The sequence below is a fragment of the Salvelinus sp. IW2-2015 genome, unplaced genomic scaffold (assembly GCF_002910315.2).
Source record: "Salvelinus sp. IW2-2015 unplaced genomic scaffold, ASM291031v2 Un_scaffold1337, whole genome shotgun sequence".
Lineage (NCBI taxonomy): Eukaryota > Metazoa > Chordata > Actinopteri > Salmoniformes > Salmonidae > Salvelinus > Salvelinus sp. IW2-2015.
Window position 1 is genome coordinate 39,990 of NW_019942849.1, and position 16,352 is coordinate 56,341.

The 16,352-nt window shown below is 45.3% G+C and overlaps 2 pseudogenes; both read left to right on the top strand.

Annotated features, from left to right (window-relative positions):
• Positions 1-11,239: 11,239 nt before the first annotated feature.
• On the top strand, positions 11,240-12,598 carry LOC112070479 (protocadherin gamma-A2-like; annotated as a pseudogene).
• A 1,898-nt stretch (positions 12,599-14,496) lies between these two features.
• LOC112070480 (protocadherin gamma-A6-like) lies at positions 14,497-16,236 on the top strand (annotated as a pseudogene).
• Positions 16,237-16,352: the final 116 nt, after the last annotated feature.

The following is a 16,352-nucleotide window of genomic DNA, read 5'->3' on the forward strand; positions in this document are numbered from 1 at the left end:
GTCACTGACCGTCGCGGCCGGACTCGTCTCATCTGTATATTTTCCACTGATTATAACTAACCACTAAACATGTGATGAAAAGAAAATGAGGACTACAGCCAAGCCAAGACTAATTAAAAGTCAGGTTGTCATTGTAACTCCTTGTCGTGGCGTAAAGTCATGTGAACTCCAGAGATCACGTCAGGAAGCTGTCCGCACCGCCACGTTAACATGACTGTAGCTGATCGAGAGGGCTGCACGCCGTGTCCTCACTACCAACAGTGAGCCTTTGTTTCACAGCATCTTTATCATTGGACTTGGCGTTAGTTCTATTTCTCCATTTTCGGCAAACCCACTTCAACAGCGCCTGCTGTCGCTCTTCGACTTTATACGAGAAAGCAGCATTCTGTCCAGAGTCCACACAACAGCCCATCCACTTTAGTGACAAGATAGCCCACATCTGCTGAACGAGGCACCATTCAGCCACCAGAGAGCTGCTATCTGGACTGGAGGTACCAGAACCTGAGGCGCGTTGTCATTTCTGTCCTGGATCATTATTTTCACAGTCCACATTGCTGCGAGTGGAGAGGAGAGGCCTCCATATCCTGCGCTTTTAACACGGGAACTGGAAATCCTTGATCTGCTCGTAGTTCAAAAGAGTCGCACTGAATGCACTCCACTGATCAAGCAGTAACGGACACAATATGAGGAGACGGGCACTCCGTTCAACCGGAGGGGTACCCTACCCGGATGTAATGACAACAATACCACCAGGAGTAACACTCCTCTTGACGGTCCAGACAGTCTCACTGCGGTCATATACTGGCCTTTCTAGCAGTGAAATAATCCACGTAGAGTGATATGGCCCCGATGGTCCTGCTCCGGCATTGCTCGTGTGGGTGTTGTTTTCTAAAATGTAGCCTGCATATAGCTCCTCTCAAAGACAAGGCCGCGTGTTGCATTCACATCTGATATCTGTAAGGGCAGAGTGACGCTGCTGGAGAAGCGAGGGCACTGCCCTTCATCAGAGCACGTCACACTTGATGTGTATACTCAGAGGTCTCTCGGTCCAAGATCACTGTTCTCGGCGCTACACAGACTAAGCTAAATACAGGCCCGTCCTTGCCGTGCCGCTTGGATATGGACCTTATTGTCAGTCCGTGAATGGCGAGTTCAAGTCCCCTCGTTCCATATATCATAATTATCTCCATACAGAACACCTGGTGTACCCTGCTCGCCGTTTACTATCAGAATCCCCGGTGGGTCTTATAAACGCTGTCATGGTTAGTAAAGCTGTCATTAGGCATCCACTGAGAAGTCCGTTTCCGGGCCTACGCTTGAACTAGGCTCTCCATTTGACAATCCATATAAGATCGAATTGATTAATCGCAGCCGCGACTGTGTGCTGTCATTTGACGTCAATACGCATACATCACGGTCTAGACTTTTATTTACTGGAATCAAGTGTCAAATGCCGGCTCCTTCGTATCATTGCCTCTCAATAGAAGACACTATCGTTGGAGTCAACGCAAGTTTATGCCTTCTCTTCAAGCGCACTCTACATATATATAGAGACCTATCAGACTGACCGTCGCTACAATATCCACCTAATCTTCCTGCTCTGTCCACGCTACAACTCAGAAGAATGAAGCATCAAGCAGTGGAAGTCGCTCCGTGTCGCTGGACAAAGGAATAACTAACCATGCTATTAGACCCTTTTATCCGCATCCAGGCGCTACAGTTGTGCCAATAAGGCTTCCTTTAGGTGAACTTCTTTCAAACAACCGTGCTTCACTCTGTAAATCTCCTGCGTAAAAATCAGGTGCATTGTCGTTTATATCTAAGCACTGTCAAAACGTGTACCTACTGTAACGTGGTTCGCAGATCGCTGCGGTTCGCCACTACACACAGATAATCCGGACCTATCGCTGTATCCTATAGACTAAACGATGCAGCTCTGCTCCTGATTACCTTCTCGACCTCCGCATCTTAAAAGAGCTGCTGCCTCGATCACCATCTCTCACTCTTTTACTTCCATCGGGTGATTTTTTACGTTTTAAATTGAAAATGATCAATGGTATAAGAGTGTAGCTTTGGACCGTTTAAATCAACGTCGGACCTCTACTTGCTATCTCCAGGTCATAAATGTAGCGCCAATCCAACTGCAGACTCACCGACTTTCAGAAACGTTCTACTAACGCACCGCTCTTCTTACAACCTAGCCAGCATATCGTTTACATCTGTAACTCTCAAACAGACTTCCTATCCATCGTAAGACAATTCCATGGATTCTATGCATACCATTATCTAGAACAAATGCGATTAATATCGCACAAGCGCCGTTGTCCATTCCAGGCATGGAGGCATTCATCGGTCATGATTTTTCTCGCTGTCGCTAAGGCAGAACTTCCATCCCGCTTTCTTATTATTCACGACTCGATGAATTGCCTGCGTCGTCGCTCGCCTCGTCCAGTAAAACATGCTCACCCGACGCGCGTTTACCTGACATATTTCAGTCTATTAATACTAACACCCCCTACGAATCACTGCGCTATGTTTACCGACTAAAGGCCTTTCGCCATTCCTCCGGATGGAGTAAATCTAATTCTGCCCGTGCACTGAACTGAGGAGAGGATACGAGATAAAACAACAGTACTTGCCGGTGTATGGTCATATGTCCGACATTTCTCTGCCATGATTCAAGCAACAAAACACCGTTACAATCCGTAAAGAACGCCGTGATATCCATTAGTTTTCACGTGTTGTAGTGAATCAGCGCAACCAACAAAGATGACACCCATGTCCCCCTAACCCCATCCACACACCTATCCTGCCAGATAACGAACAAATATATGAAAGAAGATCCTCCCGAGACCAGCGGTAGTCTCCGCTGTGACTGCACGGAGTGTCTCTCTGATAACCCCGGAGCACTAGGCTGCGCTCTGCATGGCGGCATCTCGCCTGTACCGCTCCAAACACGAGACCGCTGACCTATTGACCGAAGAATAGCGATGCAGCCGGGGACAATGACCTACCGCGCGGTCTGCCTGCACACCATAATCGGCTCTAAACATCACCCTGAAACGACATCACACGACTGACAGCTATAACAGAGTCGACTCCCTCTGACGATTAATACGCCACTCCGAGATAACTACAAATATACTTAAAAAAGAAACACCTTCCCAACATATTTGGGCAAGGTGTAATTCTCCATGAGCTAAAGCATAGCACTATCAAGCTTCTACCCAACCCAGTAATGTAGCATTTAACACATCAGCCCATGTATGTAGGACAAATGTAAACCATGATGTGCAAGTAGTATGTGACAAAGATAAATATCGAACAAATATACGTTACGCTAAAACTAACTCTCGGACAGAAAAGCCCAACTTTCTGCAACTATAAGCCAGCACTATGTATGACTGTGGATTTTGTTAGGATACAGAAACGTGTATATACCTTGAATCCAATTTCTAAGTTACAGAAAACGTGCTCATCTTTACAAAGGTAGGCAATATTCCCTGTATAATTCACCTCTTTTAACTATGTTACGGATCTATTTGCAATACAGCCGCTTTGGAGAGCAGTCGCTTGTTCACCACCGTGGCTGCTGGAAAGATGGCCAAATATCAGTGGAATTCACGAGCATTTCTGACCATGGAACCTTAGCAGGTATAAAGACAAGAATTAGAAACAGCTAAATCCGTGTCACAAAAACGTTAGTGTCCACAACCTGATACAGTCAAGACGAGTACTATTCAAAGCAGCACGTTAGTGATACAAGGGAAGGAGTAATGACTCAAATAAAACAACCTACCTTGCTACACGTGGGGATCTAGTATCACGTCAGGCAATCGTTCTGTCTCGTGATCTCTGCCATCGCTGCATGCGATCCCTGTAGAACTGTCCCAATATCAGTACCGTTCCTGCGCAACTAACCAGGTCATTAGAGCCGCACAACTTACAGTCACTCGCTTTCTGGGAGTCGGTCGCTTCCTGCCACACCTCGTAATTGTACACGTGCTGTTAGTGAGTCCGCCCCAAAGTGTCTGCGAACCTGGTGGATAACGGACATAAGTACCGCAGGCATTGGAAGATACCGAGGACGCGTGCACCCTAGTCTCCCCCATGTGCTGTATAGTCACTCGATCTATAAATATACCACTAAACACTGTGAATGCAACAGGAACATGAGACTACAGCCAAAGCCAAGACTAAGTAAACAAGTCAGGTCTGTCATTGTGAGTCCTTGGTCTGTGCGTGAGCACACAGTCCCAGGACACTCGTGACGCGCTAGCACTCTCAAGGGAAGTTCTCTGTCCGCTGCCACAGCCACCGTTCTAACATTGCTGTACTGAACGAGAGGGCTTCCCGTTTGTCCTCTCACTACACAGTGAGCCTTTGTTTTCACCAGCATCTTTATCTATTGACTTGGCGTATATTTCTTATTTCCCATTCTGTAAACCCACTGTAAACAGTGCCCCGTCTGTGCTTTCTTGCAGTTGATATGCGAGAAGCCAGGCATTTTCTGTCCCAGAGCTAGTCCACATCAACAGCACTACAACCCTACGCTCTCAGTGCACCCAAGGTGATAGTCCCACATTCTGCTGATATCTGAGCACCATTTCAGCCACCAGAGAGCTGCTAGTCTGGACTGGTACAGAACTTACGCAAAGGCACGAATGCCAGTTGTACGCATACTGGTGCCTGGACTCATAGTAAACGACGTATTTTCGACCAGACTTCACCTAATTTGGCTACCTTCCGTGAATGACGAGCGCGAGAGGAACCAACCATCGACTGGACGCTTATTACGGCGCGGCATACACCTGCGACATCCCTCTGACTTCTGCTCGTAGTCAACATGCGCGACTGCGCAGCTCGCCGGCTGCCCATACTGTCATCGCGACGAACTCACACAACTATCAACATCCAAAGACCCACAAACGTGTAACCACCTAATGATGATGTCACGCGTGCAGCTCTACCACGATGTCCTCTGAAAGCCGTGAAGAGAGCTCCTGCTTCCATAGTTAGATGGTCAAGTCAGACACACAGCAGACTCCTGGCGCGGCCTGATTCTGTCCAGTTCAGCGTCATCCTGCTTACTAGGACTCGTGCCACGCACGTATAGTGCGCACGAGGCGTCCCGGCCGGTGATACGGTTCGCTTTCTCTCTCCTTAACTTCAATGTACACTAGTCCGCGCACCACCGATCCCGCCAGATACTTTGCACGTCCGTCTCCTTCAAAGACAGAGCACGACCACGTACATGTGCTCATTCATCTGTATCTATCTCGGAATTCACTAACGTGCCTCAAAGGTCGAGAGGTGAAGCTGACAGGCTCGACGGAGAATACGCCTCCGAGGCCTCTCCCATGCCCATCAGAGCACGTTTCACACGTGTTATATTTCAGGGCTCTCTCTCGGTCCAAGTCCACTGTCTGTTCACTACAGTAAAGGAAATTATGACTGTTGATTTCCAATATCCGTGCATAGAACACAGGTTGACAATCGTAGCGCCGACTCTGTTCCTGAACTAATCCTCTTATGGGTGAGCGCAACTCGGTGCCAGCTCTTCCTGTCCCAATTCGCTACACTACACAGAGTCGCTCTGCACTCGTGAGGCTCCTTCAGAAATTTAGTATCTCGATACGATCATAGCGATTCTGTACGCCACCGAGCGTATAAGTAGCCTCAATCCGCCGTTTGGAGCTTAATCTATCCAGCGCCGAAGATCCGACGTCTTTTCTGGACATTTAACGCACACAATTACATAATATATTACGGACACAACGCGCGTCTATCCTATCCATTTTGGTGTCCGGAAACTACTTAACTATCACTTTGCATGGAATCATGCTGTGAAGTTCCCTCCGGTCATTCACTTGCCCGACAGGCTTGATCTGTAAACGTCGTGTCTTCTGCGTAATCAATATTTCCTTATCAAATCTAACTCGCCGTTGTCCCGTTAACGTCAAAACATATTCTCTGGAATCATCCTAAAGTGTTTCGAAGCTGAATAGTTCGTTTACCTGGTGCTGTATGATCCATATCGGACATTTCTGATTGCGCTCACTGAAGTTACAAGTGTTCCTTGTTGGGGAGTGCTCAGAACGGTACGCACTTGTAGTTATATATGCTGCCGAAAACGGAGTATTCGCCGGATCTGCTCTGCCATTTCGCGCGTCTCAGTCACGCCCCAGTTGATGAGGATATTAACCGTGCCGTCCATTGTTTCCTGAATTAGACGGCAGCATCTGCCTGACATTCTGACCTCTAGGCTGCTTAGGGATCCACGGCTGCGATACAGCAGACTGATTCTTTCGTTCCTCCACCCTCTTGTTGATACTCCACAAGTCCTAGACGCGCTTTCCTTAAAGAACACATCTCTACTTACGTATAGTTGCTTCCATCCGGCGTTGATGATGCACATTGCCGCAGATAGCATTATCGTTGGGTTTCAACGTATATCTGTTAGGGCCATTGATACCGACGTCCTGATCCATTGCTCCGTCTTAATATTTAAATTTTCTCCGCTGACTGCCGACTCGCGCTTATTTTAAATTGTACTGTCACTCTTTCGAATGATCGGATTATTATCGTTATACATTCCGTTATCTCAACAGTTATGCGTGTAAAATGTCCATCGGTTCTCCAGATAATCTGAAAATGTAAGTGCGCAAGGGTCGGGTCTGTCCGCAGAGAGCTTCACGGTCTTATTCTGTCTTTGATGAGGAGAGAGCTCCCGTTCTTTTATTTCAGCTCGAGTGGTACTCCTGCGCTGCTCTTCCCAGTATAAATACGAGCTGTCCTGATTATTTCAGTCTATGATATCTTAAACCTAAATCCTTGCGCTATGTCTACCGACTAAACGAGCCTTTCGCCATTTCCTCAGGAATGGAGTAACTCTGACCTGCCCGTCGTGCACTGAACTGAAGAGAGGACGAGTAAACAACAAGTACTTCCGTGTGCATTGTTCTGTCAGACACAGATCATTAGTCCCCCTGACTAAACCACTGGATAAATCAGCCAACAAGCACCATATAATCCCGTTTATGAAATAGTTAATATTTCCTTCAGAGTAAACAGAGACAAATAAACAAAAGTTCTACCAATAATCCGTATGCGTCATGAACAAAAGAATCTCAGTGCGGTGAATGTCTCTGGTGGCTTAGTTGTTCTTCTGTCAAACCCGGGACTGTGCCGCTCTGATGCGGCTCTTCTCTCTCTAATATATCAGAAGAGTATGGGGGAGCTACTGCTGCAAATCTGTCTCTAAACTGTGACACAACCCTGGGCACCGACAACAGCGAGCTCCTCCTCTGAGTTAGAGTCTAATCCATACTGAACTTTCACTCCGAATACGGACTCATAAACTGTGATCTTACAAGATAACGTCATTGGGCTATCTAGATACACGTCGGCCCGCGCATCCTAGGAACTCGCTGCCGGCCATAGCTTACTGGTGTGCAGAACTCCACAGGCGCGATACGGCACTCCAATAACGCAAGCACTCAATCGAGCTACATAGACATCCGAATTACCGAACCACAGTGTACTCAGTGTATACTATGCACTAAACTATTTAAGACCACTGTAACCAACACGACAGTAAGACTGTGATGAAATTGAAACTATGGCTAATATAGGGAAACGTACAAGACACCATTGAAATACAGCCTCTCTCCGCTGTCGCATTGACCTGGTCGCCTGAATATGGGTCACATATGTAGCCGGAATGAAGACATGTGCTGACCATTAATCTTACGAGGTACGCTATGGACATTTACAACAGGTAAATCACTGCGATGGCATAACACAACGAAAAGTCGTATTTTTAGGGCAAAAGAAATTGGATTAAAATATAACATCAAACCTCTAGTGGGAGTCGTCTCCAAGGATGTTCCTGTTGTCACTCTGCAGTCCGCGCTATCGTCACCTGTAGAAAGCTGGGGTCATTATCAGAACGTTTCGCTACAGGGGTCTACCGAACTTACGTCAACTCTTCTCTGGGTCACACGTCGTCCTGCGACAACCCACCTGTATTGTATGTGCTGTTTAGAAGTCCTGTCCCCAAAGTGTGCTGCGGTAAGCGCGGGATGCGATCAATAACGGCAATAACAAGGAGACTTGGAATAGACTGCGAGGCACGCGAGACTGTCACCACTTACTATTATTGCACTCGACTAGTAAATAACCACTAAGCATGGATGAACAGAAATGAGACTACAAGCCAAAACCAAGACTAAGTAAAAAGTCAGGTTGTCAATGTAGCCTTGTCGTGCTAAAGTCAGTGGAACTCGATGAGCACTTCAGGAAGACACTGTCCCCTCGAGCCGAGCGGCGCCACTGTAACATTGATGTAGCTGAACGAGAGGCTGCCGTTGTCCTCCCTAACAATCCAGTGAGCCTTGTTTCACAAACATGCTTTATCATTGACTTGACGAATAGTTCTGGATTTTCCATTCTGTAAACCCACTTCAACAGCGCCCTGTCTGTCGCTTTTCTGCAGTTTATACGAAGAGCCAGGCATTCTTCCAGAGTCCACATCAACACCACCACTTAGTGACAAGATAGCCACATCTGTGAACAGGCACCATTCAGCCACCAAGAGAGGCTGCTAGTCTGGACTGTACAAGAACCTGAGGCGTGTTTTGTCATTGCTGGTCTGGATCATATCACAGTCATCATTGCTACTGAGAGGAGGAGAGCCTCCATCCTGCGCTTTTTTACGCGGAACTGGAAATCCCTGTGATCTGCTCGTAGTCAAAAAGAGCGCACTGAATGACGACTCCACTATCAGCACTAAGGAACATTATATGAGACGGGCCACTCCGTTAACGAGAGTCCTCCAGTATGTAACGAACACGGGCATTCTGGTTCCATCAGCGTTCTCTGCTTGTCACTGTGAATATAGAGAGGCCCGGTTGTTGTTCCTATAATGTAGCCCATATGAGCTCCTCTCAAAGACAGGCGCTTGTCATTCATCTGATATCTGAAGGGAGAGTGATCGCTGCTGGAGAGAGAGGGGCACTCCCTCATCAGAGACACGTCAACACTGATGTTATATTCAGGGGCTCTCTCTCGGTCCAAGTCACTGTCTGTACTACAGTAAGAAATTATTCGACCGAGCGAATTTCATCGCAAATGGAATCGTTTTCCATTATGGAACATTGGACTTTCCCCATTTTTCACCAGAGTCTGGTCTCATCATTGGATCATCGTTCAAGACCTGTATTCCGATTGAGCATCTTCGGAGATCACGTTTGATTTAACATAATGTTAATATTAGGCTTATTTATCATTGGTGTTCAACTACTTCAACTATCACTTTCATGGAATCTGGTAATCCTCCGTCATCACTTGCCTAAATTTGATCTGGAAATTCCGTGTCTTTTCATAATCCAATATTTCCAATCAAACTCTAATCTTCGCCGTTGTTCCTCGTTTACTTCCAATTAATTCCACGAACTAATCTAACGTGTTGAATTGAATACTAATTTCTACCGTTTGAGCCGTGATCTGCTTCGTTGATGCGCTGACTGAAGTTATATACTCGTACCTTTTGGGGCATTCTCAGTACAGTCTTTTAAAACTCGTTGAGTTAAAAATAGGCGCTATTATCATTGACGTCTAGGATGGTGATGAGTATTTGCTGCGCCTGACAACGCGGCTCGCCGACCCATCCACCAGCTGCAAACACTAAAGTAACTTCCTTTCATGCTTCTCTCGGAATCTAGAGGTTTCTGTAAAACCCATCTCAACCTTTCTTTATTTTCCCATTGCTTGGATTAACCGCAATTTCAGAGTCGAAGATATTCATTGGTTTCAAACGTAAGCTTTTGGAGGCCCATTGATACCGACGTCAAGAGTCCATCTCTCTCTACACGAATTTGCTCAGTTGACTGCAGACTCACTGTGATGAATTTGATTTCGTTTTTTTCAAAGGTTGGAGTTGATCATTAATATCTGGTGGAATTTCAACCGTCAATCTATAAAATTCCATCGGGCTCCAGAATAATCTGGAAAAGTAAGCGCAAGGCGTGTCTGTTCACAGAGAGTTCACGGTTCCTATTCTCTCTCTTTGATTGAGGAGAAACATCCACCCCGTTCTTTGTTCAGTTCTTCGATGTATTCTGCGCTGTCTCCGTATAAATACGAGCTTTCACCTGATTCAGTCTTTTTGTATCTAAACTCTTAAATCCTGCGCTATGATTTACCGACTAACAGAGCCTTTCGCATTCTTTCCTCGGGAATGGAGTAACTGATCCTGCCCGTACTGCACTGAACGAGAGAGAGGGACCGAATAAACAACAGTACTTCGTCTCTGTCATTGTTTCTGTCCGACCATTTTCCTTCAACATGAAACAAGGACAATAATCCGGTGTAAGAGTCTGTGATATTCTATTTCCTTGAAGTTTCAAAAAATAAAGTCAAAATTACTCAACAGATCCCGAGGTCCCTCGTTCTTTCTCAGTACAAAATACACAGCTCCGGGGTGCCAGGCGCGGGACGGCGGGAGAGGAGCTGCATAATCCCTGAGGCTGTAGCCCCGATCTGCGTCGCCTGCAGCGCGATAACGCGGTAGCTCGGACTTCGGTCCCCAAACGGGAGCTTCAGCCTGCCACCATCTTAAAGCGCACTGGTCCAGAAGACTATGAATGACGGGAGCATAGAATTCTTGGAGGAGCTAAGAACAGACTGTAAAATGGCCTCCAAAGCCATTCCAGTTCAAATGGTAATTTTGCACTAAAACTGCAAAATCAGCCAGTGGTGGTAAAAATGTCGAAATGATTTTACAGAATCTCTAGATCGAGAAAAACAAGAGCAAATATTAATAGTGTTAACAGCAATGGATGGAGGAGAGCCTCAGATATCTGGTACTGCACAGATACACGTCACCGTGTTAGACGGCAATGACAATGCCCCAATTTACGCAGCCGATTTACAGAGCTACAATTACTGAGAATGCACAGAAAGGTACAGTTGTTACTAAGGTCAGTGCACACGATGCTGATCAGGGCACTAATGGCAAAATAACATACTCAGTAACAAATACACAGGACGATTTTCCTGAAATGTTTGAAATTAATTATGTTGATGGTGAAGTTATATTAACTGGGGAAATAGACTATGAAAAAGCTCACCATTATCAGATACATATACAAGCCAGTGATGACGGAGGGCTGACTGATTCAGTTAAAATAATTCTTGACGTCATTGATATAAATGATAACAAACCACTATTAATATTATGTCCAAGACTAACGTCATAACAGAAGATTCTAAACCCGGTACTGTAGTAACTATGATTAATGTACAAGATCCAGACTCAGGTGAAAATGGTAAAGTCCAGTGTTTCGATAAACGACAATATTTCCATTTACAATCAAATCAACGCAAATAATTTCTTTACTTTAGTAACAGACAGTGACTTGGACCGAGAGAGAGCCCTGAATATAACATCAGTGTGACGTGCTCTGATGAGGGAGTGCCCTCGCTCTCCAGCAGCGTCACTCTCACCTTACAGATATCAGATGGAATGACAACGCGCCTGTCTTGAGAGGAGCTCATATGAGGCCTACATTTTAGAAAACAACACACCGGGCCTCTCTATATTCACAGTGAAAGCCAAGACGCTGACTGGAACCAGAATGCCCGTGTTTCTTACATTTTGGAGGACTCCTCGGTTAACGGAGTGCCCGTCTCCTCATATGTGTCCGTTAGTGCTGATAGTGGAGTCGTCCATTCAGTGCGCTCTTTTGACTACGAGCAGATCAAGGATTTCCAGTTCGCGTAAAAGCGCAGGATGGAGGCTCTCCTCCTCTCAGTAGCAAGTTGACTGTGAAAATAATGATCCAGGACCAGAATGACAAGCCGCCTCAGGTTCTGTACCCAGTCCAGACTAGCAGCTCTCTGGTGGCTGAAATGGTGCCTCGTTCAGCAGATGTGGGCTATCTTGTCACTAAAGTGGTGGCTGTTGATGTGGACTCTGGACAGAATGCCTGGCTCTCGTATAAAACTGCAGAAAGCGACAGACAGGGCGCTGTTTGAAGTGTTACAGAATGGAGAAATAAGAACTATTCGCCAAGTCAATGATAAAGATGCTGTGAAACAAAGGCTCACTGTTGTAGTGGGAGGACAACGGGCAGCCCTCTCGTTCAGCTACAGTCAATGTTAACGTGGCGGTGGCGGACAGCTTCCCTGAAGTGCTCTCGGAGTTCACTGACTTTACGCACGACAAGGAGTACAATGACAACCTGACTTTTTACTTAGTCTTGGCTTTGGCTGTAGTCTCATTTCTGTTCATCACATGCTTAGTGGTTATTATATCAGTGAAAATATACAGATGAGACAGTCTCGCGTCCTCTATCATTCCAATCTCCCTGTTATTCCGTATTATCCACGCCGTTACGCAGACACTTTTGGGGACAGGAACTCTACAGCACGTGTACAATTACGAGTGTGCAGGACGACTGACTCCAGAAAGAGTGACTGTAAGTTCGTCAGACCCTGTAGTCAGAACGTACTGATAATGGACCCCAGTTCTACAGGGACGATGCAGCGGATGCAGAGTGAACAGAACATCCTGGATGAACCAGACTCCCAGTAGAGGTCTGTTTTATTTGAGTCATTATCTTTTCCCTTAAAACTATTCAAAGTGTTTAAAGGTGAGTTTGTATTCCGGGGAACATTTCATCATGAGAAATACTCCTCATTCCACTTAAACTTGCCATTTCAGCACCATGGTCATGGAAAGCGCTGCTTTGCAAAGAGGCTGTATTTCAATGGACCTATTTAATAGTAGAGATTAAATCGTACTGGATATTGCCTAACGCTTTGTCAAGAGTGAGGCAAACGGTTTATGCAACATGAAATTTGATTGATACGGTTTATTTTACTTTGCAGTACACAATGCACATTATACCATACTGCTGGTTTTAGACTACTGAAACTCGCTTTCTGTCAAATGTAGCCTACAGCTTCATGCAAGGTGTATTTTGTATGACATTTGTTGTCCACATATTTCTGGCATCTTGATTTACAATTCTCCTCAATACATGCCCCTGATGTGTTGATATAGCTTACATGAGATGGGTAAAGCGTTACACACTGTGCTTTATTCCATGCGTATTCACACCTTCCCAGATATGTCGGAAGGTGTTGCTTCTTTAAAGTGTAATTGTTGTTCAGTAGATTGAACTCTGAGGGACGCTGTTGGTCAGTGTGTTTGCAGTTTTAGAGCAGATTTGCAGCAGTACCTCCCCCATCATCGTCTGATATATTAGAGAGAGAAAGAGCCGCATGCAGAGCGCATTGTCCGGGTTACAGAGAACACTAAGCACGGAGACACGGAGCTGATGTTATTTTGTACGAGAGACAGACCTACGGATTGTTGAGTAATTTTACTTTAATTTTTTGAACTTCAAAGGAATAGAATATCACAGATCTTTACGGATTATAATGTCCTTGTTTCATGTTGAAGGAAAATGTCGGACAGAACAATGACACGGCAAGTACTGTTGTTTATCTCGGTCCTTCTCTCTCAGTTCAGTGCACGGGCAGGTCAGTTACTCCATTCCCGAGGAAATGGCGAAAGGCTCTTTAGTCGGTAATAGCGCAGGATTTAGGTTTAGATAATCAAAAGACTGAAATCAGGTAAAGCTCGTATTTATACTGGAGACAGCGCAATACATCGAGCTGAACAAAGAACGGGGAGTTCTCCTCATCAAAGAGAGAATAGACCGTGAAGCTCTCTGTGAACAGACAACGCCTTGCGCTTTACATTTTCAGATTATTCTGGAGAACCCATGGAATTTTATAGTATTACGGTTAAATTACAGATATTAATGATAACCCTCCAACCTTTGAAAAAAACGAATCAAATTCCAAAATCAGTGAGTCTGCAGTCAATGGAGCAAAATTCGTGTTAGAGAGAGCAATGATCTTGACGTCCGGTATCAATGGCCTCCAAAGCATACGTTGAAACAACTGATAATTTCGCTCTGAAATGGTTAATCAAGCAGATGGGAAATAAGAAGTTGAGATGGTTTTACAGAAACCTCTAGATCGAGAGAAGCATGAGGATGTTACTTTAGTGTTGACAGCTGTGGATGGTGGCGAGCCGCGTCATGTCAGGACAATGCAAATACTCAATCACCATCCTAGACGTCAATGATAATGCGCCTATTTTTACTCAGGAGTTTTACAAAGCAACTGTAAACTGAGAATGCCCAAAAGGTACAGTTATAACTTCAGTCAGCGCATCAGATGCAGATCACGGCTCAAACGCGTAAATTACGTATTCAATTACAACACGTTAGATTATGTTCGTGGAATTATTGAAAGTAACAGGACACACGGCGAGATTAGATTGATTGGAAATATTGATTATGAAAGACACGGAATTTCAGATCAATTTAAGGGCAAGTGATGACGGAGGACTTACAGATTCATCAAAGTGATAGTTGAAGTAGTTGACACCAATGATAATAAGCCTAATAATTAACATTATGTCTAAATCAAACGTGATCTCCGAAGATGCTCAAATCGATACAGTCTAACGATGATCAATGTGCAAGACCCAGACTCTGGTGAAAATGGGAAAGGTCCAATGTTCCATCAATGAAAACATTCCATTTGCGATGAAATCCTCGTCGAATAATTTCTTTACTGTAGTAACAGACAGTGACTTGGACCGAGAGAGAGCCCCTGAATATAACATCAGTGTGACGTGCTCTGATGAGGGAGTGCCCTCTCTCTCCAGCAGCGTCACTCTCACCTTACAAGTATCAGATGTGAATGACAACGCGCCTGTCTTTGAGAGGAGCTCATATGAGGCCTACATTATAGAAAACAACACACCGGGCCTCTCTATATTCACAGTGAAAGCCAGAGACGCTGACTGGAACCAGAATGCCCGTGTTTCTTACATACTGGAGGACTCCTCGGTTAACGGAGTGCCCGTCTCATCATATGTGTCCGTTAGTGCTGATAGTGGAGTCGTCCATTCAGTGCGCTCTTTTGACTACGAGCAGATCAAGGATTTCCAGTTCCGCGTAAAAGCGCAGGATGGAGGCTCTCCTCTCTCAGTAGCAATGTGACTGTGAAAATAATGATCCAGGACCAGAATGACAAAACACGCCTCAGGTTCTGTACCCAGTCCAGACTAGCAGCTCTCTGGTGGCTGAAATGGTGCCTCGTTCAGCAGATGTGGGCTATCTTGTCACTAAAGTGGTGGCTGTTGATGTGGACTCTGGACAGAATGCCTGGCTCTCGTATAAACTGCAGAAAGCGACAGACAGGGCGCTGTTTGAAGTGGGTTTACAGAATGGAGAAATAAGAACTATTCGTCAAGTCAATGATAAAGATGTTGTGAAACAAAGGCTCACTGTTGTAGTGGAGGACAACGGGCAGCCCTCTCGTTCAGCTACAGTCAATGTTAACGTGGCGGTGGCGGACAGCTTCCCTGAAGTGCTCTCCGAGTTCACTGACTTTACGCACGACAAGGAGCTACAATGACAACCTGACTTTTTACTTAGTCTTGGCTTTGGCTGTAGTCTCATTTCTGTTCATCACATGCTTAGTGGTTATTATATCAGTGAAAATATACAGATGGAGACAGTCTCGCGTCCTCTATCATTCCAATCTCCCTGTTATTCCGTATTATCCACCGCGCTACGCAGACACTTTGGGGACAGGACTCTACAGCACGTGTACAATTACGAGGTTGGCAGGACGACTGACTCCAGAAAGAGTGACTGTAAGTTCGTCAGACCCTGTAGTCAGAACGTTCTGATAATGGACCCCAGTTCTACAGGGACGATGCAGCGGATGCAGAGTGAACAGAACATCCTGGATGAACCAGACTCCCCACTAGAGTCTGTTATATTTTAATCATTATCTTTTCCCTAAAAATACGATTTTCTGTTGTTTATCCATCGCGTGATTTTACCTGTTTAAATCCCAATACGTACCTGCAAGATTTAATGGTCAGACATGCTCTTCATTCGCTAATATGTGACCATTTCAGCACCATGGTCATGGACAGCGGAAGAGGCTGTATTTCAATGGGTGTCTTGTAGTTTCCTATATTAGCATAGTTTCAATTCATCCACATCTTACTGTCGTGTTGGTTTACATGGTCATTAATACTTAGGCCTATATGTGGTGATATAGAATGATAGTGCTGCATTGGATCCCATGCAGATTCTAACCAGCCCAAATATCTTGTAATTATTTTTCGTATTCTGTAGTTCAGTGAATTTAACTCAGAGGGACGCTGTTGGTTTCAGTGTGTTGCAGTTTTGAGCAGATTTGCAGCAGTACCTCCCCCATCATCTCGATATATTAGAGAGAGAAAGAGC